We start from the raw sequence: 26,908 nt of genomic DNA, 5'->3' as shown, positions 1-26,908 counted from the left end.
TTGGAGAGGGAACCACGTGAGCAGCAGGACAGTTTGTTCTTGGCCTTGATCTCTGATTAGAAGCAGTTCTTGAGGAAGGGTTGCTCCTTGGGTACTGGCTGCTGGTCTTGGGCTGAGATTCCTGCAAGGAGAACTTGCCTGCATGTGTCTGACCTGCTTTGATCAAGGAGTGGTGTATATATATGTAAATAAAACAAGTTATATTTAGAATATCCCAGGACTCCACGTCACTGATTTCTCCTTCACTGGGAAACTGACTGGGAGGCCTTGGCTGGCCACCTGCTATGCTTGGCAGAGGGTTGACACTGGTGTCCAAAGAAGGAGCAACATTTTCACAAGCACAACAGGCAAAGAAAAAAACCCTCATACATGTAAAAAGTACCTAAAACTCAGCCTGTCTGCTGGGGAATGTTCTTGTGGAATTCCTGGAATTGCTCACCATACCAGATCTTTTTATTTATTTTTTTTTTAAAGCTACACAATGAACAACTCTGAGTAAAACCGATAAAAAGTTAACTGTATTTGCCAAACTTCACGTTGGAGCCAGCTGAAGGTTAATAATGCACTAGTCACATTTTCCATTTGCTAGTGAGTAATTAACTATCATCTTGGCCAAGACCCTTTCAGATTAAGCAATCAAAAGACTGTAAAGAAATATATCATTTCAGTCATTATATTTTGGAGTGAATTTACTTTTCATAAAAGTGAAACAAGTAGTACCAGGGCTGGAGCTGGGTACTATTATGCAGGCATGCACCCTGTAAACCTTTTTCCATGCAGCGGTGCCTATGTATCTCAGTCCTGCCCATCAACACCCCTACTGGTCCAGGCCTGGGCCTCTCCTGAGAAGTGCCCTGCCAGTTGTACTGAACCGTGTGGCACAGCGGCTTTGTGAAGTGCACCAACTAGAATTAGTATTCTGAACTGAGATACCTGGAGGATGGATGCCCACCAAACTCATCACTGACCTAAGCAAGATATCCAGAGGAACAGACATGCACTGATGTACTGCTTGACCAGGGGTAGATGGCGCACCACCCAAGTGGCAGTGGTTGGAGTCATTATATTTGTGGGGCATTGCAAAGTTTGGACTCATCATCAGTGATGCAGCATATGCTCTACCATGGTGTCTTTATACGGGAGCTCTCTGATGAACCCCTCCCTCACTCCCCATCCTGCCCAGATACGCATGTTCTGGGGCACTGAACACTGATGCCAATGCTAGTTTGTCACCCCTCCCATCCTTGTGTTTAGAGAGGTCAGGCAGCCAAAACTATTGCTTTGTCCTGTGGTGGAAAGCTAGGGAGGGGGAAAGGGCTCCATGCACCTATACTGGAACAGACTTAATTGTAAGTATTTCAAGTTTAGATGGTTTCTGATCAGTCTTGGACAGAATTTCAGATACATCCCCTTTTTCTCCTTTAACCAGCTAAATCTCAGTGAAAGCTGAAGCTTCTCTGGTGATACTGTGAATACTGTACATTTATTAAGACTGTAAATATCTCTGATGGAATCTAAAAGGAGTCTGAGGACATGGGATGGCTCAATGGGGTTTTTCCTCTCCGAGGACCAAATTCAGATGGGATGACAAGTGAGTATGAGTTTCCTGAACTACTTTGCTTCTGGTAGATGGTGATCCAGATGACAGAACCCACCCTCAATGTGAATACCAACAAATCTGGGTTTTCTTGACTCCGGGGTTAGTGTCTGAAAACATGTGGGCAGCAAAATATTACTCCGTACGGCATACTGCAGCCAAAATGCATGTCTGTCTGCTGCCAAACATTCCAGTCTGGTACTTGGTACCCAAGTGATAGCTGTTATCTGATCCCAGGAAGGAGAGATTTAAAGGCCTGAGAGGGAGGAAAGAGAAGACACCATCTTCTTCTTTGATTGTAATGAACCTGTTCACTCTGACACCAGACTCTCACTAGGACTAACACCTGTGTAGTCAAGAGGATCACACGTGTGGAGGATTTGAAGAAATTATCAGTAAATGTATTTTGTATCCCCTGGGTTCATTTACTGACTCACTGTAATGAAAAATAGCACAACCTGCCACCCCCACCCCAATTCTTTTTAAGACGTGTGAATTTAGCACTAATAAAAGTTGCAGGCCTGACAGTCCTGGAGACTGAAGTGTTCCATTTATCTACCAGATGGGTAGAGGATGGGCAGCTACAGCACAAGTTTCCCACTTCTGCCTTGTCAGTGCACCCCTGCTCTCCAAACACAAACACAACCTTTGCCTGTTATGTTTCTGCATAGCATAATCCAATAGATAAATACCTGTTCTAAGATAAGGTATAATTACAGTTACAAGTAGAGGATGGTCAAAACACCGTGGCCCAGTTGTCCTCTCCCTGTCCCCTCCCACCATAAAACATCTTGGAGTGACCCTGTGGGAGGAAATCTCTGCCAAGATCCCTTCCTACAGATTTCCCCCCATACTGTTCTGTTGTGGGAGTGCAGGGCCTCACTCCCAACCCTGGCAGGTCCCCAAGGATCTGTGAGTCGCCCCGGCCAGCAACACGATGGAGGTGCTGTGCCTTACACCAGCTCTGGTCTCCACCCTCATGGCTTCCCTAACGGCCTAGCTCCATTGGGAGGGATCGGGGTGCATGTTCTATCCCCACGGGCACGTGTCACCCAGAAGAAAATGGAAAGTGTAAAACTTGCAAAGCTTTTATGGCGTGAGAATGTAGCAGGAAAGCGAATGCACAGTCACCCTCTTTCCAGGCTGCACAGGGTTATTCGTTCTTAGGCTTGTAGAGCCAAGTTTAACTAGCATAGCTGTCTTGACATCAGTGGAGCTACACTGATTTACAGCACCTGAGGATCTGGCCCACAGAATGTGATTTTTATGAAGGAAGGCAGTAAAGGAGTATTTAAACAAAAACATTTCATCTGTAAGACAGGCTTACACATGCCACACCAACAAGCATACAGGTACGTTCATTTGGGAGCCCGGCAATCTTAACTGCTCTGGAAATGTACGGGACTGGAGGAGTCACAATGGTATCGGGTGTGGGAATGTGATTGCATGACTACCCTTAAAGTCAAGGAGAGCTGTAAGGTAAGTCCCTGCCCACTGCTGTGAAAATGTGCCCCTCGCAGTCAGTGGTTATCAGCACATCAGCTCCGCATTCTTTATTTGGGGAGGGTTGCACAGTCCTTTAAGCAGTGAGTTCATTTCTCAGGGCTGACAACAGGGAAATAAAGTGTAGGCAGAGGGTGGTTGTTTCACCATCATTCATAGTACAAGTAAAATTGTTCAGTTTCTTCCAATACCAGATAATATGAAACTGCTGTTATGTGCCAAAGTGCAAATGCCTTATATCTGACCTGCTATACTGGTATCAGTTCAGTGGCCTGCACAAAATGAATAGGCAGAAAATAGCTGCACCTCAAAGCAAATTAATCTGAAATCATCTTGTTTTAATTTTTGGAAATAGAAAGAAATTGGGCCAGACCCTTAGCTGATATAAAATGGTTCCACTGAAGTCAATGGAGCTATGCTGATTTACACCATCTCAGGCTGCTTTCCAGAAAATGTTAATATTAAAACAACAATTACCCCTGTGTCTGTGCCTTAATTTGCAAATAAAATCAGAGCAGCAATAATTCAGGGAAGGAAGCTGTGATTCAAAGCTACACTATTCAAAGCACTTTTTGGTCATGAAGTGTTGATCACTGCGCAGAGATTAGGCCTGATGGAAGCTGTTGATATTTTGCTGACATTTTTGCCATTCACCAGTTTTGTTTCAGTGGTGCTTGACAGGATATTAATGTTTACTTATGCAAAGTGTAGCCTTACTTCCATTATTAATTGTTAGAGTCACTGATTTCTGTAATGACTTCCCACAGAAAATGAGAAAATATACTCCCAGGAAGAGAAACAAAATGTATTTGAGATTTCTGTCCTTTCATTGGGGGTAAAAGGTAATCTCTGTGCTCCATAGAGATCATGAAAGACAAAATGTACTGCTGCCCTTTAAAACTTGCAGTGAAATCACTACAATAAACAGTCTCCTAGGAACATCAGTTGTCACTACACTACATCTCATGGCAACTTGTGTATGCACCTCACTTTCAGCATGGATAGACATCACAAAAGCACAGGTCCCTACCATGTTGCCTAATCTTCACTGGCTGTTAGCAGTATAGGGCCTATGACTCACAGTTGATCAGTTCTTCTTCCATCCAGTAGAGGGCAGTGCTTCACATGCACACTACCCAGTTAATTAAAGTATTGAAAATGAGAGGAGACAAAGCAGTAGCAAATATACTGCAGGCAGAAGTTAGAGAGGCACTAGATGATTTAATGGGATTAATCTGCAGTAAGGGAGACTTTGGTTAGGTATTAGAAAAAAACTATAAGAGTAGTTAAGCACTGGAACAGACTTCCACGAGAGATTGTGGAATTCCATCACTGGAGGTTTTTAAAACCAGACTGGACAAACACCTTTCAGGGATGGTCTATGTTTATTTGGTCCTGCCTCAGCATAAACACCTGGACTTGATGACCTCTCAAAGGCCTTCCAGACCTCCATTTCTATGATTCTATGATCAATGAACTAATAGGTCTTTTCCATTTCTAATATATATACATATGATTCTATGTAGACTCCATGTCATATTCCTAATTTATTCAGCCCTGAAAGTCAAAGATTTGTTTCACCAGTCCCAATTAACTCCTTCAACATCATGCCCAGACAGGTCCAGGCCATAATATTTTGCAAAGGGACAATTGGAAGAAGATAGACTATATATCATGAGAATATAACTTTGTGTGCCTGTAAAGTTCACATCCACAGGATCTCCAGGGGTTAACTATAACCAGCCCATAGAAAGCCTGCACCTTTTGTTTGTCTTGTACTAGTTTTCTGAATCATCATGTTCAAATAGAAGAAAATGAGCCCATGCCAAAAAGGGGATTCCTGTATCAGGATATTGTTACGGATTTTACTAGGGAAAAGATCTTTTGGAAAAGAGACAGGTACACGCATGCCTCCTCTGGAGAAGAAATTAGATCTACTGAAAGTACTGACATCATTTTCATCACTAGATGAAATGCAGCCTAGTACAGAAATGGATCTTAGAGACAGAAATGTTGCTTTGCACTTATAGAAAAGTTTAACTTTGTAGAAGTTAAGCTTATACTGTGTGTGGGTCTGGAGGACTTTTTTAGCATTAACCTAACAAAAGAATGTAAAGAATGCAGGAAGAACATATATTAAATCTTTTATTTTTGTTCCTATAGAAACCTCCAGTTTTTCCCTTTTCTCTCTGAGGTTTTAGAAATTCAAATGAAACATGACTCATGTGTTACCTGAGTGCACCCTGCCCCCAATCCAGAATTCAAAACCAACAATTCACAGGTTTTTCCTGTTTAATCAGGGTTTGTACAGGAACTTAAGCAAGCCCTGGAACCGGATCCAATGGCAGCTTGAGCTGAACTGGAAAAAATAACCCTAGAGCATGTTAACTCTTCATCTTGCTGGTTCTCCCCTTTGAAATGTTGCTCCTTCCTTTATAAATCTGATCCTTTAGCCATGCCTCCCAATTCTAATTTGGCACAGCTTAGGATCTGGCCCAAAGTTTTTTTCTGAGACGTTCCAAAATCAAGTGCACACAGTGTGTGATACATCTGAACTGTAGAATTCAGGGGACTTTTTTTTTTTTTTTTTTTACACTTATAAGCTCAGATGTTGATGCTTCGTATGCCAGAACAGGAATGAGTGTCGACAGTCCTTATTGAGACAGAAGCATTTTGTTAGAAACATTGAAACAGCACAAACTTCTAGTGGAGTCATGAAGAGGCCCGAGATTTAGATACATTAGACTCTATACTTCCACTAGATGTCTCAAGTTGGGCACCCAAACTTAGTGGGCACTTTTGAAAATGTGGACCAATGCAATTAAACTAAATAAATGAAAGTGGGTTAGGTGCAATGGTGTACAAGAAACAGAAATTGCCATACTGGATGCAATCACTGGGCTGTGAAGTCGGACATTCTGCCTCAGGCAGTGGCCAGCAGTTGATGCTTTACAGCGAGTGAGACAAGAAACATATAATGTACATAGCCACTGTGCAGTGCTGTAGGGCAGAGGTCGGCAACCTTTCAGAAGTGGTGAACCAAGTCTTCATTTATTCACTGTAATTTAAGGTTTCGCGTGCTAGTAACGTTTTAACGTTTTAAAACTAGTAACTAGTTACTAGTAGCTAGTAACGTTTTAACGTTTTTGGAAGGTCTCTCGCTATAAGTCTATATTAGATAACTAAACTATTATTGTATGTAAAATAAATGAGGTTTTAAAAATGTTTAAGAAGCTTCATTTAAAATTAAATTAAAATGCAGATCTTATTAGTTTAGTGTGATCCTTGCCCTTGGCTTTTCCTTGCTGAATTTTCCAATGTCCCCAGGCCAGCAGCGGGCTGATGGGGGCCAGCAGCCGGGACCCTGGCTGGCAAGGAGCCGGCAGACAGAACCCCAGGCCGGCAGCAGAGTGCCACTGGAAAATCAGCTTGCATGCCGCCTTTGGGATGCATGCCATCGGTTGCCGACCCCGGCTGTAGGGAAAGGAGGGAAAAATCTTCCTGACCCCGGCAGGTGATCAACTTTATTCACTAAAGTTTTGATCAGTCTTATTACCTAAGTTTCCCTAGATACCAATGTTATTAATGGCTATAAAGTGATCAAGAACTGTGTTTAACCCATAGTATCTGCTGTGATGATTTCCTGACGAAGGCAAACATTTATTGACTTCATGCTACATACTGCATTACAGCGGCGGTCAAAAAAAGCTAACAGAATGTTAGGATCCATTAGGAAAGGGATACATAATAAGACAGTAAATACCATAGTGCGGCTATATAAATCCATAGTACACTCACACCTTGAATACTGCATGCATTCCGGTCTCCCCATCTCAAAAAAGATACATTAGAAATGGAAAAGGTACAGAGAAGGACAACAAAAATGAACAAGGGTATGGAACAGCTTCCATATGAGGAAAGATTTAAAAGACTGGAACTGTTCAGCCTGTAAAAGAGGCAACTAAGAAGGAATATGATAAAGGTCTATAAAATCATGAATGGTGTGGAGAAAGTGAATAAGGATGTTTTTATTTACCTCTTCACATAACACATGAACCAGGGGTCACCCAATGAAATTAATAGGCAGCAGGTTTAAAAGAAACAAAAGGAAGTACTTCTTCACACAACACATAGTCAACCTGTGGAATTCGTTGCCCAGGATAAAACTATAATTGGGTTAAAAAAAATTAGGTAAATTCATGGAGGGATTGGTCCATCAGTGGCTATTAGCCAAGACAGTCAGGGATGCAATTCCATGATCTGAGTGTCCCTAAGCCTCGGTTTGCCAGAAGCTGGGACTGCCTGACTGGATGGATCACTTGATAATTGCCCTGTTCTGTTCATTCCCTTTGAAGCAGCTGGCATTCACCACTGTTGGAAGACAGGACACGGGGCTAAATGGACCATTGGTCTGACCCAGTGTGGCCATTCTTATGTTCGTACATTCTTATTTTTATTGGCCCTAAGTGTGCTTTAATTGCTTCTTTTTTTTTTTAGTGGGTTTTTTTTAATCAACAATTAATTTATTGTAAAAAGACATTCAAATGCCTTTCCAGAATAAGAAGCCCATAGCTTAAAAGACGTCTGTGTCTTAAAAGACAGCTGAAGTACCTAGCAAATATGAGAAGGTCAGAAACGTTGATTTAGATGTCTCAGATAGTCAGTTAGGTTGAGAAGTTACCTACAAAGATCAAAAGTCCACTAAAATGTCACAACCTGAACTGTTTCAGAGTAGCAGCCATGTTAGTCTGTATTCGCAAAAAGAAAAGGAGGACTTGTGGCACCTTAGAGACTAACAAATTTATTTGAGCATAAGCTTTCATGAGCTACAGCTCACTTCATCGGATGCATTCAAACTGAACTCAATTTCATTTGTGACCTGACTTTGAACAGTTGTGAAAGCTAATGCTTTAGCAAGAAGAATGGGCTATAAAACAGTTGTTTCAGGTTTGTCATTGGTCTTATAATCTATTTTCCTTATTCCCTGTCTTTATTTTGTTAATTTATTATTATTTCATTTGGGCCACATCTGGAAGTCCTTACTCAGCCAAATCTCCCACTGACTTCAATGGATGTTTGCCCTGAAAAAATACTATGGACCTGGGGATTTAACCCTTTACAGACGCTCCTTCGTTTTGTATGCTTCTTTTGTTCTTCTTTTAATCTATGCTCACATCATGAAAGTAGCACACATTTGGACAGGATTGGTATGTTTGTCAAAGAAAGGCCTTGGACTGGAATACCAAGGTGTTGGAGGCCAGGAATATGGTGCATTGGTAGACCTGTGTTAAGAGCCAGGAAAGACATAGCAGGTATGTTGTGGGCAGAACTGAAGTACATTGGTAGAGCAATGTATAGGGACCAGGACTGGAATAGTAAGGGTGTGGCAGAGTAGGACAGAGGTATACAGACAGAGCTGTGGGGATCGGGGCAGGGACAAAGAATAGAAAAGCCAGAAGCTTTATAGACTAGGACTGTAATGAATTTGGCAGAGCTGTGAGTTGAAGCAAACACAGTGCTTGCCTCATCTATATCTGGTTCTAGCCAGTACTATATTAGGCCATGATTCACGTTCATGATCAAAATATCATCCTAATTTTTACAAACAGGGACACCCAAGGAAGCACCAATGACCCCCACCTGAGTATCAACTGAGGGTTACAATGATCATTCCTACTGCAATGAATAAGAAAACAAATTTGTACTCTTGCAGGAATCAATTCCATGCTCAATAACTTTAAGGGTATGCTCGAAGCTGTGTGTTCATCAAGAGAGGAGTAGACTCCTTGAAGTCTCAAGTGTTCTTATTATTTGAAAATTTATTTTTTGCATTTCTCAACATTTTAGATAGGGAGGCTAGAGGTTCATATGCAAAATGTGCTCGTAATTGCACACACATTATTTGTGAGCACAATTACCATGATAGTGCACGCAAATCAGATATTTGAGCTTGCAAATAGCCATTTGAGCTCTAATAAACTGTTTACACACACACAAATATCTGATCTGCACAAATGGACATGGTTAGGGCACATACAAATATAAATTCACAATTGTGCAATTTCAAAATGTAGCCCTCCTTTTATAACATGCCTCTGTTTTAAAGCACTAGTTCCCCATTTCCAACATGTCTCCCTGCAAGATTACAGATACAAACATCATCCTTTCTTACAGTACTTGCTCCTGTACAGTGTACACAACTCTTGCAAAAATGATCCAAACACAAAACTCGAAGTTCACTGTATTGTATTTTAGGAATTTTTATATGAATGATGCTAAAAAAGCTGCAGTTTATTGCCCAATAAGTGTATAATCCTGAAAATGATTAACTCATGATGAAAGCATAATGCACAAAGTGAGATTATTAACAGGCATATTCAAAACAGAGCAATTAACCCGAAAAGCAAATATATGCATAGTAGACTACAATATTAAAAAGAAATAGAAGGAACAATTATCGAGAAATCAAAGTTTCCATCTGAAATACTTTATCATAATTACTGTACTATACACAAGTTGCTCTTTGACCATTCAACAGCTCTTCATATTAAGCAGAAAATGAGTTTTAATTAGTGATTCTTGGTAATAAGGGCAAGAAGTTTAAATATGAAGGATTCATTCAGAATCTTAATATCTAATTCTTTTGGAATTTCAGGTAATTCATAGGCTTCCCAAATAGGCAAAGAGTTCAGATTTTTCATGAGTGGTAGAGGTTGGGAGAAGTAAGGAGTTTTTTCCCTCAAGTCCTTTGTAATGCCTCAACCACCTCCACCCACGTTCAAACGAGCATTGGCCAACTGTTTTCTCAGCTAAACAGGGTAGGATGCAACTCCTTCAGGAGTTTTTTGATGCTTCTGAGACAACTAGCGAGATCAGTCATGTGGTGTGAGGTGAATCACTCCTCTCCAGGACTGAGTTCATTACCTCTGTGTGCCAGTCGCTGGAGTGAAAGAGCAAGCATGAAATCCATAAAGGCGTTCCCCATGTGGGGGTGTGCGTTTGTCCAGCCCATTGAACTGATATTTAACAGAATGATTATTTTACTACACATCAGTTACATTCCAATCCCTTTGAGATTTAATCACTGTGGACCAGATGTCCCCACGGGGATCTACATGGCGAGCGAACTTTGTGTGTGCCTTTTTTCATTTTAACACTTCCCTTTCCCTGGTCTTCTGAGGGTCTCATAAGAGAGCTGTCCACAGAATCCAGCATACGCATGGGAAGGACAAAGAGAAGGGGTGGACTCTGAGCATGGTCTGGGGTGGCATATCATCTACCCACTATGCCCAGGAGGAACCACTCAGAAATTAACACCGTTTAGAGAAGTGCTTTAATCCTCTGTGCTGTGGAGACTAAAGGAGCCTTAGGGGAAGCCCTGTCAGCACAGCTCCACCCCTTCTACGGTGGGGAGAGACACAGGGCCAGCTCTAGGTTTTTTGCCGCCCCAAGCATAAAAAGGACGGCCGGAATGCCGCCCCAAGCACATGCTTGCTTTGCTGGTGCCGAGAGCCGGTCCTGGAGAGACAGGAAATCCTGCTCTGCCTCTCTTCTGTGGAACAATCTGATGAGAATTCTGCCTCGATGAGTTTTGCTCCCCTCCTCTCCTCCTTAGGAGGAACACTGGGTGCAGTATTTTTTTCTTGTGTGATATGAGCATAGCAGCAACTATAAGAAGTTTACAAGGGCTGAGACATGGCCACTTTCTCAATAGCCAAAATCTGTTGAATGATTGCAGCTAATGCCTGGTATTATAAACTGTTGAAAGGTCAAAGGGAAAGAGCACAAAGCAGTGAGCAAATATATATTGCAGAGAAAGCTGAAAGGTCCTAAACGGTCTTTAACAAATATATCATAGAGCCCTTAATCCTGCAAACTGGTAAAGCCAGGACATTGTTGCCAACTCTCATGCTATGTGCGGTTTTCCTTAAAGCCCCAGTTCATGGAAACATGGAAATGCATGTAAATCTCAGATTTCATTTTTAAAAAGCAGTTCCTAGCCCTGATGGTCACACAGAAAACTTGAAATGTGACCTAAGTGTACCTTAAAGGCTCCCCCAGAAAAAAAGAATTTAACAAGAACCCCAAATTTATTATATTTTTCAAGAGGCTTTGATTATTTTTAAGCTAAATCCCATGATCTAACATGGTTTTTGAACATTTGGAGTTGGCAATACTGCCTCTATTCATTATTCAGTGGATAGTCCCACTTTCTGAGAAATATAATCCCCGTATATCATCCGGATTATTGGTTTTATTAGAAGTGAAGAGCATGATGTGTCCTGGAAGTCCCCAGCTGGAGGATGCCCCTTGGGGAACGTAGCCAGCCAGTACGGGTTAGAGCAGTCCCAGACTCTTCTAACCTATGCTGCCTGTGGACAGGGCTGGGTAGAGAATTTTGGAGCCATACCCAATTCTCTGATTGCCCCTACCATCTCTGCTGCACTCAGCAGAAACTGGAGGTAACAGAGAACCTAGCCCTCTCTGTACAATTCTAATCCAAGGACTTGCAGGTTCTGTCTCTATTAGACAAGATAACTGGATACAAGAAGAATGTAGGGGCGGAGTGAGTTCTTCAGTTTTGGCTCTAAAATAAGGATTAACAGGCCTTGCCCAGAGGCATTAACCAAGCCAGATTTCCTTGTATGCTGATGAGAAAGGGCAATTCAGAGAACATACCAAGTCTACTGTGGCCTGCAGGGAGTCAATAAAATGCTTGCACTGTCTTGTTCTTATGATTAAGAATAAGTCCCTTACTACCATGCAGAACTAGTGTAGCTGGTTCAAAGATACCTGTCAGGAGACAGAGCAAGTACTTTGGGGCTGCTCAACATAAAATCAGACTCCGTGCTAAACCTAGGGTGCCTTTTTGTTAATAAGGTTTCAGTCCCTTTAGCTAAGGCAACAATCAAAGCAGTCCCAAAAGGTGAAAGGAGGAAAAGGATTAATTATATGACTCAGTGCTTACCTAACTTGTAGTCAGATTACCTTGGCCAACTCTGGGGAGAGAGATGGGTTTGAAAAGAGATGGCAAATAAAAGTATTTTAAAACAAAGTTGCCTAAAACAAACAACACAGAGTTAGTCTGAGTCACTGCAATTTGCTAGATAAGGCGAGTCCTAGCAGGGTGGAGTGGGAGTCATTTTAATTGTATCAAACCTGCTCACAGAATGATGGTGCATTTGTAAATAGGAGGAAAGAGGAAGACAAGTGGGAAAATGCACTAATCTCTGGATTTTATCAGCCTAGTTTGGATCACCAGAGAATGAATGATGGGTGTCAGCTGGGGTGTCCCTTGTTCCCCGTGATAGACTTTTGTCACAGACCAGGGCAGTGATGGTCAGGCCTAGCGTTCAGAGTCAGTGGCAAAAAACAGCACCAATGGTCAGAGCTGGAGTCAGGAACCAAGCAAGATTGTCACAGGGGCAGTTGCAACTGCGGGCATAAGCACTAAGCAGCCACTGGCCTGGTGCTGCTGCTGGGTGTAAGACCAAGCCTAGTGATACCTCTCAACCAACCAGGGTGTCTAGTCAATAAGGGTGTTCAGCTGTAGGTCAACAAGCTAGTCCCAGGCTTGGCTGCAGGCCCTGATTCTGCAAGCTTTGACACTAGAGGTGGATTTTCCATACTGTTCCATTGCTACCACTAAAAATAAACATTCCTTTATGACTGGCTGGTTGCTGTGAGCCCAGCTAATAACTTTAAAATATGAGTCCATTGATGTTACCAGCACACCCTATTGGCTTCTGACATCTCAAAAGGCTGGATTTGTCAGAATGAGTCGCACTGGTGTAAGAGGCCAGTTGGACTCTATCAGTGTGTTTTGTCTCGGACACCTCAATCTGTGGCTACTACAGCAAGGCGTGCAATGTCATCACACTATATTTAGATTTCCCCATCTTTCAAATCTATCCAGAAGTAGGAACCACGTAGGTGAACTCCAAGTTAGCTCTCTGATATCATAGTTTATGCCCGTCTTGATCTGTTGCAATGCCTCCTGTCCTACACAAAGGGAATGACTTTTTCTTACAGAAACTCAGTGTTATTCATTGGAATTTATCTTTCAGGGCTGGAAATTCCCTGGAGCACAGGAGAGGTTTTAAAGAGCTAGTAATGTAGATGTAACAAGCAGATAGTGCTTTTAAAAATAACACCAACACCTCCCATAATATATAACTCCAAGTCTGAAAACCAAAAGTCCATCGGATCTTCCTCATTACATTACATTCAGCACATTAAGCCAAAAAGACTATTTTGTTATGGGTTATTTTGATCTTCAGTTGGATTAGTCTCATGATTTACAGATGAGCTGCATAGAGTGCTGTGCTTCAAAAATATGTTTATTTTAATTTGCACATCATAATATAAGTGATTATCTGCACAAAGTTGGGTCATTTTACCTCTTTGGGAAACATAACCCCCTATTAATTAAAGTATGTATGTCAATATTGAGAGAGTAAAAGGTTGCTAGGAAAGTTTTATGTTGCCCAGTTGCCCAGTAACAGTCCTGTTTTGTGGCAACTTGCAGCAGGACTCCGAGGAATGACCCAGCTTCCTTGTGAGACCTTCTTGTTGCAATAGGTTGATAAGGTAAATTTGAAGTGGTTGATTCCTGAGAAGATCAATTGCAGTTCTGCATATCAATACAAAGGCATCTGCAAGGCAGGGGATTTGTCACCATTTTTATACAACCACATTTGAATACTTCAAAAATGAATACACAATCCAAAGGAAAATGAGGGCCACACACTTAGTTGCTGTAAATTGCTGTAGCTCCATTGACCCTATTTTTTACCCACCAAGGATCTGGTACTGACTGGATTATACTGAAGGGACCAGCATAGCTTCAGACACTATAAATGCTCTTTTCAAATTGTGTCTCTTTCTGGGGCTTTTTCTGTAGCCTTGTGGCCTCCTGCTGCAAGACACTTCCCAAGGGAAAGAATCTGGTATAATCTGATGCATGAGTACAGACCATGTGGGCAATGCTTTCACTTAGGAGCACAGAAGCTCTTGGTGAAGCTTGTTATGGGCAATGACGGAAAGAAGTCCTTTCATACCCCTTTGAATTAACAAAGGAGAGTGGACATGGAGGACTGAAATCAGGGTAAGAACCGAACGTGTCATTTGTGCACAAAGGGGAGATGAGCCTGGAGTTCTTGAGCCATATTTGTGCTATAAATATAATGGGCCAAATCCTCAGCTGGTGTAAATCAGCACAGCTCCATTGACTTTAACAGAGGTATACGGATTCGCACCAGCTGAAGATCTGTGCTATACTTTGCTCACCTGCATGAAGTAGCAGGAAGCAAGTTAGTTTTGCAGCAAGATGCCTCTCCTCGCAAATTAAACCAATACTGCAAGGCTGAATTCTTGCACCTCTACATACTAATGGACTGACTATTAAAAAGCAAAACTTTGTCACAAATGAGTCAAAGAAGAAACATGGAGTTTCTTTCATCAGGGGAAAATAAATCTTAAAAGAGCAAAAATCGTTGCTACTTGCAGCACATCTGGTATCAGGTTTCAAACCGACATATTTGCTGACTCAGAGCTAATACCTACTCTGCTCCTATTGGCTGGTCAGCTGGGAAACACAAGCCATGCCAGTGAGTTATCAAGGGGGTGGAGGAATGTCTGGCCGAGAGAAGTCTAGGTTTAAGGCAGAGTTTCCTAATGTAATTGCATTAACCCCTAAAGGGCAAGCAGCAGAAATGTGCTCCCATATTTTGACACTATAGTACAAGTGGGCTTGGTTTCCCAACAATGCTCAAGAATAAATGGGGTGGGGTGTGGCGACATTTCAGGTCACTTTCTTTTCTGATCTCTCCACTTTCTCTACAGACAGCTAGAAAGAGGGACCACGTTGGCCTTTAACTGCTTCAGACTGATGTACCACATGTGTCTGCAGTTGAGATGCAGCTGACAGATTGCTCTTCCACTCTTCTCTAGCATCCAGCCATACCCTTCTGATGGGAGCTGATTCAGTTGCTCTATGGTCAAGAGCCTTGGCTCTGTTGCTGTCACTTTGTGTCTGTCCCCCCACCAGACATTCAGCCTATGCCTTCCAACTCTCTGTATCCCTCATAGAGCTGCCTCCATGTGACTTGCGTCTCGGCTGGCTGCCGTTCACCTCACATCCTTCCCTGCCTACAAATGTTTCTACAGACTTTGTGTACCAGTTGCCACAGCCAGTCCTTTTTCTTCCTGTCAGGTGTGCACTACATCCCCACCCAGTTTCTGGAGGGTGATGCCTTCCTCCTCCCAGATATAATCCTGATTCCACCAGACGTAGGGACAGAAATCCCCGAGACACCTGCTGGCACAAGAGCCAGTGGAGAACCTGGAAAGGTTAAGTGCCATACTTATGCGTACACACAAACACACACCCACACAGGGCTGCTTCAAGCACAAACAAAGCAAGTAACTGCTCCAGCCTTGCTCTTCCGGGGTCCATGCCTGCCATACAAGCCCTGCAAAACGTGGTCTGGCTCTACCTGTCTTTCCAACAGTGGGCTCAGGGGGTGGGAAAACAATTCATTGCCAAACCCCTTATTACACTCTGGCAATGAGACTGCAGTGGGAGTCGAATCCTGGGCTATTCCCCCACGTCTGGGGGATTGGATCCCTTCTCTTGTTTGGGGCTTGACTAACTGTTAGTCTGGTTGTAAGGTGCGTACACACACACTCTCTGCTATCCCAAAAAGAGTAAATGAAGACACTAGGGGTTAGTCTACGCTGGCAAAGCTAAAGCGCTACCGCGGCAAAGCTTTAACGTGGCTTGTGTTGTCGCGGCAGAGCGCTGGGAGAGAGCTCTAAAAAACCCACCTCCATGAGGGGCGTAGCGACCAGTGCTGGGGGCGCAGCTCCCAGTGCTGGTGCACTGTCTACACTGGCAATTTACTGCGCTGAAACTTGCTGCACTGAGGGGGGTGTTTTTTCACGCCCCTGAGAGAGAAAGTTGCACCCCTGTAAATTGTCAGTGTAGACAAGCCCTAGGTCACGGCTATCTTCCTGCACATAGATACAGCTCCAGATTATAGAGTAAAATGATCTGCCTCAGTTACTATGAAGGACTGAGCAAAATAGGCTGGGATAGTCAAAGGGGCCTAAGGGAGTTAGGCACCCAATGCCCATAGACTTTAATGAATTGTACATGATTATGGGATCAAAAACTCCTATCCTCTGCATCTAGGATAACAAGCAGCAATTCTTGTCTCAAGCAAACAAGGGCATTCTACCTTTAAGAGCTGCTTGTCATACAACCACCTAATGGTGCATATTTGAGCTACCCTGAGTGACAGGGTGTCAAATGTTATCATGAGAGTTTGCCTCGCTGGCTTTGAGTGCAAAATTTGGTCAGTTAAAGTGTAATCAGGCTGATTTTGTTGGGAGCAAACAGCAACATTTGCTTCTAATAACCAACCCCTTTCTGCTTCCCCAAGAAAGTACAATGGTCATAATAAAAGCTAACAACAAGATGTCTTTTATCCCCAGGAAAACTTCCATTCCCTTTCAGCCCACACAAATGACATCTCAAAGGCTCAAACTGTGGATTTTCTAACCCTAGAAATCCTAGTTTTTAAAATCTTCATTTAGGGCCTGATCCAAAGCCCACTGAATTCAACGGAAAGACCCACTGAATTCAGGATCAGGTCCTTCAGTGCTTCAGATTGTGACATTGGGCTAAATTCAACCCAGGTGTAATGCCAAGGAATATGATGGATTTATTCCTAAATGACACCAGTGTAGCTGAGATCAGAATCCAACACATTGTGTTCACTAAATGGCAGCACTCTTTCTAATCCTGTGCTTGTATAGTCTAATAAAATCATAATCTAGTATTAAAAATAGTACATTGAAGTTATACTGAGCTTTCCATCCAGATTTCTCAAAGCACTTTGAACACTGTAAATAAGCCTCATGTCAGCCCTGTGTAGTGAGTATTATGACCAATTTATGGATGGGGAAACTGAGTCTTAGAAAATTTCCTCATACTGCATGCACATACTCATATTGCAAGTCAGCTACAGATCTAGGAATTGAATCCAGAACACTTTGTTTTACAGTTGTATATGCTAAGAATGTGACAATATTTCCTACATTTCTATACCAACTGCTACTAAAACTAGGTTTATAGGAAGATAAATTCACTATCTCTGCTTCCACTGCTGATACTCTGCTTGAAACTTGTTAATTTGAGCAACAGCCCCAAATCAGATGTTCATAACACGTAACTGTTGATGCCCAGGGGACTCTATGAAGGCAGCATATAATACCCTGGAGGAGTCATGCCTTGAGCTACATCTCAGAAAGCCAAAGAAATCAAAAAAAGAGCAGCATGGATGAGCTTTGAAGGGATCCAACCTTCCTTGGCCTGTGGAGTTAGGTGGCGAGATGTCCAGTACTGAGGATCAAGAAGAAAGAGTACCTCTTTGAGGACAAAGAGAAAGAGAGAGGGAGAGAGATGTACATATGGAAATGGGGCAGAATTGCACATGTAGGGTCAGAGTTGCAAATATGGTGTCAGAGATTAACAAACACACTCATGCACAAAATTTAACTGATGGCAATCACTCTGGGCTAGGACCAATTAAACTTTCAGGATATATATCAGAAAAATCTAGCAACAGTATAAATCCTCGAGTTTGGAAAACCATCCGAATTCTACCATCAATGATGGATTAAGAAGAGACAGAGAACGAGAGAGAGAAGCAGGGACAGGTTATCTCATAAATTTATAGGACATATAATCAACATCCCATCAACAAGAAAGGAATCTGTGACTAATGTCAGTATATTTACTATGTTAAGAGAATGTATGTGCACATACCAGTCCAGCAAAAGCATCTGACAGGAATATATTTCCTTTTCACAGGAAGAACAAGTGCACAGCAAGGTTGCAGTGCGGCAATATGCGATTTGAGAACATTCTTCTGAAAGGGCAAAATCCTTTCATGAAATATTCGCTCATTTCAGCTGTCACTGCTGGATAAGATGACGGTTATAAATATCTTTCCCACTGGAGGCAGGGAACAAAATATCTCACATTTTTTGTAAAAAGAAAAAGAAAAGGCTGCAGATAGTCATCTAAATCCTCATCCAAAGCCCACGGAAGTCGGTGGGCTCTTTCCATTGACTTCAATGGGCTTTGGAGCAGACCCTAGCTGAAATGTTAACATGATTATAAAGAGTCCTGAACACTAGGAGGTGTTTGATTAAAAAGAGTTGATAATAAACTTACTAGGTCAAATTCAGTCATGGTCTGAACAGGTGCAACTCCTTTGTCTTTAATAAAACTTTGATCACATACACCAGCACTGAAACTGGCCTATTGTAACAAACTAAAGAAGGTCCTGGTGGAAACAAAGAAGATGAAACCTCTGGTGTGCTACCCTAGGTGCTACTGTCCCTGTTTTACTCATGATAATCACTATTAACATGCACGTGGCATGCTGGAAGGTAGGTCACATAGCACAGTGTTAGATTGTGACACAGCCTGTCTAGATATGCTACTGAAAGTACCAAGAGCACAAGAATTTTAGGAAACATTTCTAATAGAATGGGAATTGAAAGAGCCCTAGAAACCTCGCACAACATCTCCTACATTCTTCTTTTTTTTAATCCACATAATAAATATATGCAATAACTAATTAATAAGAGGATAAATGCTCAATAGGGGTGGCATCTTTTTAGCTGTTATGATTTGCACCCACAAAAGCTGTTCCTCAATTCTGGATCATGACTTCAGTTGTGGGAACAAATTGGAATACTCATGCCCTTAAGTTCCTGAATGAGAGTGCAAGTCAAGAGGCATGGGTAATCAGATTAGTGCCTACCATTCAATTTGCAAATGCAAAATAGAAGGCACCAATTTTGCAAGTGTGAATTGCTCCCAAAAAGAGGGAGGCAGGGCCTCAGCCTTCTGAAAATTTCTCACGATATATTTATGAAGTAAAATGCAGTCATTCCTACAACTTACTGTACGTCATTTTAAAATTAATATAATGTTGTGTTTATTTTTCAAATTACTTAAATTAAACCTTGTGGGCAAGATTCCTCAATGGAACAACACCAATTTACACCCACTGGGGATTTGTCCCTTTAAGTCCTTATATTTTCAGGCTCTGTGCATTCAGATTCATTTCTTCCATCAAGTTATAATTTTTATCTGGGTTTTGCCCACCTAGAAAGTTATTTGGATTTGGTAGTTTTTGATGTTTCTCTTTGACGGCCTCACCTCACCATGATAACTGGAATAGCCAAATGAAAATGTCCCAGAAAGAAGAGAAATGTTTGGTAAATCAGTAACAGTGCTTGGTTTCCAGATGGAAACTTGGAAACATCTATAAGGATTAGATGCTCCAAAATTTTTATTGTTCACCTGGCTTAGAAATGTACCAAACCCCTCCATCCGACCACGTTTCTTGTTTTATTACCTTTCAGATGAAGAGAACAGAATGTGGATGCTAAATTAGCCTCTGTTGTAGGATACGCTGCATATCCCCATCCAAAAATATGTGCAGCAATAGAAAGCTCAAGGGTTCTCAGCTAATACTTTCATACCAGAAATGTAGGACCACGCTGAACAGGAGGTGATTTCACAGGGTGACTGATTACTATGGTAATAAGCTGATGCTGGAGGATCATGTCACTTCAAAGTAAATAGCAAAGGTTTGATTATAATCAATACCTGTTACAGATCAATTCTAGTTTAAACAACATATTGTTGAAAAAACCACTCCACTCCTTTCCTTCTGTTTCCTAGGAGGGTGACTCCTCGGCTGTTTCTGAAAAGCGTCACAGTCCCTGACCCCTTCTAGAACTGATCGGAAACCCAGGAAGAAACTTCTGGCTGGGTTTTTATACACAAAGGCCAGTGATCAGAACCGCTACACCACTAATCAGTGCATCAAGCTCATTGTCTTGGATCACAAAGACTTCCTTAGAATTCAGCCTTATTTCATTGAACCTGAAAGTCGTACATAAAGTGCAGTAATTTCACACTTTTGGCCCCTAAACATTTTTCAAAACTCCCACTATACACTGCAAAGTACAATTACTCTTTGGCTTGAAAGCAACCTTGCTTTAAAAAAAAAATCAATCTACCACTTACTTGTTCTTTGCAGTCTTTCTTGACATTTAAATGCAAACAAACAAAAATAAGATTGAGTTTCACTTAGTCTTGATCATATTAATAAAAAAGTCTATTCAAATATCAACCGTAAGTTTAGGCAATACCTTATTAAGCAAAGGAAAAACAAGGTGGAAGATGAACACCCCGATGGAATCTCAGAAGAGTAGATTTATTCCAGCAAGTGCTTTACAGTGTCTGTTATCTCAGCCTTGGCTAAGCAAGAGAATGCTGGTGAAAATCTTTGCCTGGTACAGTACGGAGCCTCTGTTTCACAGGCCAGGAATTTTACATTGAATAATTTTTAACTTCAGCTCTGGGAGGAAAAACAGGGTCTTGCACGTATTGTCTGTTCAGTTAAATGCTTCACACAAAGAGGACTCCTAAAATAAAGGGGAAAATGTATCACTCTTCACCTCCCTGACAACCCCCAGAAATAAGTAGCTATCACAGAAGGATTACTTTGCAGGGACAATAAATAGAAAAAATATAACATAAAAGATTTTTGCTTTTAAGAAATATAAATTATTGTGGGAATTCTCAGTCATCATTCAGTGTTATTGGTTTCATGGATTTGCTGCGAATAAAATACCCACTTAAAATTTATAAAAGATAATAACACTTAGCACTTACAATGAATTTTTTATTATTATTTGTACTGAGAACTGGGCCCCTCTATGCTAGGTGCTGTACAAACACCTGCTCTATACAATATACAAAGTGTGGGAGGAGAATAAAAGTTACAGAGAGGTGAAGTGACTTGCCCAAGGTTACATGTCAGGTCAGTGGCAAAGCCTGATGTAGAACCCAGGTCCCCAAATCCTAGTCCAATGTCCTATCCACTGGACAATGCTGCCTCTCTAAATAAATAATAATATAGTGAAATTATTGCATTAATAAGTCCTTGCTGTATATAACACATTTAATCTTCCAAGCACATTTACAAATATTAACAATACAAAAGCATTTATGAAGTAGATTTTCAGAGGCACAAAAAAACAGCTAAGTACCCAATTCCCATTGAAAGTCAACGGGAGTTGGATGCCTAACTCCTGTCTGTGCCTTGAAAAATCTTCCTCTGGTAAGGTAGATAAGTAAGATCATCCTGGTTAGCAGATAGAAATACTGAGATACAGAAGTTAGGTGATTGTTTCTTTAGCTCACTCAGCAAGCCAGTGGGAGAGCATCAACTAAAACCCAGATCTCCTGACTCCCGGTCCCATGCTCATTTCCCTATCCCATGCTGCTCCTCAATTACACTTTTCCAACACAACAATCAATTCCCTACTATGATGATGAATGAGACACAATCTAATGTCTGCATCAAAAGAACAAGAGAATATTTTATTCAGGTATTTCTAAATTTCTTATTTAATCATCACCACATTTCTTTGCCTCTAAATAACTTTTATGATTCCTTTTGCTAATTTAAGCTTATTTTGAAAACAAAACCTGATTCAAAAACTAACCCCTACTGTGTAATGCACACACACACACACACACTCCCCACAAACCTGACACAATAAAAATGCCAACAGGGCCTGATTGCAAAAGCTTGGACTTTTCATAATGCATTATGTTGTTGTTAGTGTATGTTTCATTGTTACTTAAATTCAAGTTATCACCTGGCTTTTTCCACACTGAAAGCTCTAGGGCTAGTACTCTGCAGGTGCTCAACAATTACAATTAAAGTCCCATTAAAATATCTATTTAAAATTACTCTCTTCATGATGATCACATAATGCTAGACCAGTAAAGTAAATTTAATTAGGCCTTTGGGTTTGTCAGAAAGAAATCAAACAAAAATCCCTCTGGTTTTGAACTCATCTGGCTTTGTACAAAGACCATACAATGTGCACGATCTAGTAGGATGAAACATGAGGTGCACCTGCCTTCTGTCATGAGTTTGCATATGTGTGAACTGGGAATCAAGTAGCCAGATACATTGCATGAGAAGAGAAACATACCAACTTAAAGAGATCCTGTCCATTAATTTAGGTCCAAACTTAACTCCACTTCTACATACCCACATTTGTGCACACAGATACCTGCACCTGCAAAATTAGGCACACATCCATTTTACATATGCTAATAGGTATTTGTGCATATCAAATGGGCACAGATTTTTTGTGGGCACCATCAGTTGCATGCCAAAAAGCAGGTTAGCAAAAATGGTGGCTGGTGCCAAAAATATGTCTCTAAGTGTTGCATGCTGCTAGGAATGGATGGATATTGAATTTGTTATATATCATGACACACATATTGAAACATATAGCTCTTGCAATGCAATAAAACATATGGGGCTGGATTCTGATCTCAGTGACACTAGGGTATAACAGGAGCAACTCCAGTGAAATCAATCAGTATAAATTGCATGTGAGGGCTTAATCCAAACACCACTGAAGCCAATGGAAAGATTCTCATTGTCTTCAAAGGGCTTTGGATCACACCTTAAAGGAGGTCAGAAACAGGTCCATATTGATACCTGGAAAATGTCATCAGTGACAGCTACACATAACTTTTTCCTTATAATGTTTAAGGTACACAGGAGAACAAGATTTGATCAAGATGCAGGAGATTACAAAATAAAACAGGAGAATACAGGAATTTACCATTTTTACAAAATTTCCACAAATATAGGACTAATGGAACCATCATAACTTGACCATAGAACTCTGTACTCAAAAACTTTAAGGTCAGAAGGAACCTTCATGATAATCTAGTCTGCCCTCCTGCACATTGCAGACCACAGAACCTCACTAGGATTGCCAATTTTGGTTGGATGTATTCCTGGAGGTTTCATTATGTGACATAATCTTTAATTCCTGGAGACTCCAGGACAATCCTGCAGGATTGGCACCCCTAAACCTCACCCACCCACTCCTGTGTAGGCCCATGACTGCTGCCTGAGTTACTGAAGTCCTCAAATCTTGATTTAAAGACTTCAAGTTACAAAGAATCCACCATTTATTCTAGTTCAAACTAGCAAATGACCCATGCCCTATGCTGCAGAGGAAGGTGAAAACCCGCCAGGGTCTCTGCCAATCTGACCTGGGGGAAAATTCCTTCCCGACTGCAAATATGGGAGATCAGTTAGCCCATGAGCATATGAATCAGACCCACCAGTCAGATACCTGGGAAAGAATTTTCTATAGTAACTCAGAGCCCACCTCTTCTAGTGTCCTATCTCCAGTCATGAATGAGTCACGTGCTCTTGTAGGCAATCTCATCATACCATCCCTTCCATACATTTATCAAGCTCAAGTCTTAAACCATGTTAGGTTTTTTACTGCCCCACCCTGACTCCCCTTGGAAGACTGTTCCAGAACTTCACTCCTCTGATGGTTAGAAACCATTGTCTAATTTCAAGCCTAAACTTACTGATGGCCAGTTTATATCCACGTGTTCTTGTGCCTTAACTCAAATAACTCCTCTCTCTCCCTGGGGTTTATCCCTCTGATGTATTTATAGAGAGCAATCATATCTTCCCTCTGCCTTCGTTTTGTTAGGCTAAACAAGCCAAGCTCCTTAAGTCTCCTGTCATAAGATAGGATGATCAGAGGAATGGAGAACCTAGCAGCCTTTCTCTGTACCTGTTCCAGTTTGAATTCATCTTTCTTAAACCTGGGAGAACAGAATTGCACACAGTATTCCAGAAGAGGTCTCACCAGTGCCTTCTATTATGACAGTAACACTTCCCTATCTCTACTGGAAATACCTTGCCTGATGCAACCTAGAATTGCATTAGATGTCATTGCCTTTGAGTTTCCTCTTAGCATTCATAACAAAAAATAAAACACAATATCTTTCTGTCATACCTCCACCCACACAAAGAGGCACACAAATGTTCATTGTGGGAACCAGCTATGTAAACAGTAACCCTTCCTTTTAACATTGTCAGCTTTAATCCCCAAATTACAAACCTCCTAAACCCTGCTTCCTGTTATCTATTAAAATTTACAACAAATGGAAATAAATGCCCTTTGGGGCAAGACCAACGAGCTGGTGAAGTTATTGCCAGGCAGTTTCAACCCATGCTAAAGCCACTTTCCTCAATCTATCCCCAAAGAATCACCAAATCCCATATCACCTATGAGGATGCAAAATAACCTTGCAGCACACTCATTATACAATGCCACCTCCTCCAGAGCAAACCAAGGCAAACATATTGCAGCTCAGGCAGCCCTTTTAAATGAAAAAGTGCATCAATAAAATATGATTTATAACAACTTTGTGGGGACCTTTTGTGCTTATCGTGCTCCAGATAAGACAGGAAGTGCTGAGAAAGGCTCGTTAAAGCACACCCTGGCAGTCAGTGTGTTAACGAACCTGCCTTCCAAAGCCTTATTAGCACAGAAGAGGCAGTTATAAAGTGACAGCTGCCAGTGCTAAGGAGCGGTGGTGGAGGCAGGGTTCTGTCTGTAAGTGATGATGCTGTTATAGCAGAGGTTTAGAAGTAGCCATATCTTTTACATTTGGAATGTTCCACCTGGTTATTTATTAATTATTAATTAATTATTATTATTATATGTATTCCAGTAGCACCTAGTGGCTCCAATCAAGAAGAGGGCCCTGTTATGCTAGGCACTGTACATACACAAATTCATAGAATCAGGGCGGGAAGGGACTTCAAGAGGTCATCTAGTACAGCCTCCCCTGCTGAGAAGAGGCCAAATATACCTAGATCACCCCAGACAGGTGTTTGTCTAACCTGTTCTTTAAAACCTCCAGTTATGGGGATTCTACAACTTCCCTTGGAAGCCTATTCCAGAGCTTAGAGTTAGAAAGTTTTTCATAATATCTAACTAAAACCTAAGCCAATTACTTCTTGTCCTCAGGGCTGGCCTTACCATGAAGCAAACTGAGGCGGCCGCCTCAGGTGCCAGACTATGGGGGGGCGCCACTAGGACCCAGAGTTTCAAAGTTTTGGCCCAAGCGAAGGAGCATGGGGGCATCATTTGAGCTCCCTGCCTCAGGTGCCAAAATGTTTTGGGCCGCCACTGCTTGTCCTGCATCACGTTGTCAACTCACATTCAGGTGTGATCCATTGTAGCCCCCGATCCTTTTCTGCAATGCTACCACCTAGCCAGTTATTCCCTATTGCTGTGCATTTGATTTTCCCTTCGTAAGTGTAGTACTTTGTATTTGTCTTTACTGAATTTCATCTTGTTGATTTCAGACCAATTTTCCAATTTATCAAGGTCATTTTGAATTCTAATCCTGTCCTCCAATGTGCTAGCAACCCCTCACAGCTTGGTGTCATCTACACATTTTATAAGCATACTCTCCGCTCCATTATCCAAGTCATTAATGAAAATATTGAATAAGACCAGACCCAGGACAGACCTCTGCAGGACCCCACTAGATATGACCCCCAGTCTGATAATTACTCTGAGTCTTTCAACCAGTTTTGCACCCACCATATAGTAATTTCATCTAGATCACATTTCCCTAGTTTTCTTATGAGAATGTCACGGGGACTCTGTCAAAAGCCTTACTAAAATCAAGATACTTCATGTCTACAGCTTCTCCCCAGCCACGAGGCCAATAACCCTATCAAAGAAGGAAATTAGGTTGGCCTGGCATTCGCTCTTGACAAATCAGTGTTGGTTATTCCTTATAACCCTATTATCCTGTAGGTGCTTACAAACTGATTACTTAATAATTTGTTCCAGTATCTTGATGGATATTAGGCTGGCTGGTTTATAGTTCTCTGAGTCCTCTTTGTTCCCCTTTTTAAAAATAGGTAATATGAACCTAGAATGTAAGTAGACGAGACAAAGGGTGCAAGGGATGGGGAAGTGACTCTGAGGCAGAGCCCAGAATAGAATGCAGGCATCCTGACTGCCAGGCCTCCGTGCCTTATCCATTGAGCCAAGCTGCCTCTCTCTGGTTCATCTGCACATTGGAATCCAGGACTGGCTTGACACATGACACATGCTAAACTACTCAAGAAATACCAGTTTGATCCTTCGATGAGTTCAGCACACACAGTTCCCCCTGAACTCCAGTTGATGGTGCTCAGAACCTTTCAGGATTTGGCCCATAGTTTTAAGTATAACAATCAAGATCTGATCCTAACTTGCTCTGGGGGAAGAAGCTTTATTCATTCTTTTTCATAAAGGAACACTTTTTCAAGCAAATAATAATGATTCCTGACAGGGTCCAAATGCCTTTTGCAGGCAGCAGCAGGCAAAGTGTTAAATCCCTGCTCTAGTCTCCAGCAGTTGCAGAATGATGGGGGTAATGAGAAAAGGGTGGGGGAGGGGGACACCCAGTTAGTTGATCATGAGTAAATCAGGAAGCTTGAGGAAAACATATCCTCTGAAGCAGCGTGTGACATCAAAAGGAGAAGGGACTGTTTTGGCTGCACTCCAAGCAGGGTCTTTTGTTTCTTGTTATCAAAGAAAGTTAATGCTGCAAGCCAGACAATAAAGACTTTGGGGAAAAGACATCCTGATAAATAACAATGGGTTAAATTCATCTCACTGGAATGGCTCTTGAGATACATTTTGCCCACTTAGTTTTGTAACTTGCCTCTACCAACTTGTCAGGGTGTTCACCCAGAAAGCTCTCAGAAACACGGTGAGCGGAATAAGCCAATACACTAAATAAAATGTCACATAACTTCCCCCCCCCCATTTTATCTAGCACCTCCTGGGTTTTCAGGCTTT

General features: G+C 41.6%; 1 protein-coding gene across 1 annotated transcript in view; it reads right to left on the bottom strand.

The window, feature by feature from the left end:
* TTLL10 (tubulin tyrosine ligase like 10) overlaps positions 1–20,401 on the bottom strand; it is a 159,713-nt gene extending 139,312 nt beyond the window's left edge. Inside the window, exon 1 of the mRNA XM_073316740.1 lies at positions 20,342–20,401. The gene's annotated coding sequence lies outside the window, so the exon portion shown is untranslated. The remainder of the gene's footprint in view (positions 1–20,341) is intronic.
* Positions 20,402–26,908: the final 6,507 nt, after the last annotated feature.

The sequence above is a fragment of the Lepidochelys kempii genome, chromosome 18, assembly GCF_965140265.1.
Source record: "Lepidochelys kempii isolate rLepKem1 chromosome 18, rLepKem1.hap2, whole genome shotgun sequence".
Classification (NCBI taxonomy): Eukaryota; Metazoa; Chordata; order Testudines; family Cheloniidae; genus Lepidochelys; species Lepidochelys kempii.
This window is presented reverse-complemented; position numbering and strand designations above follow the sequence as displayed.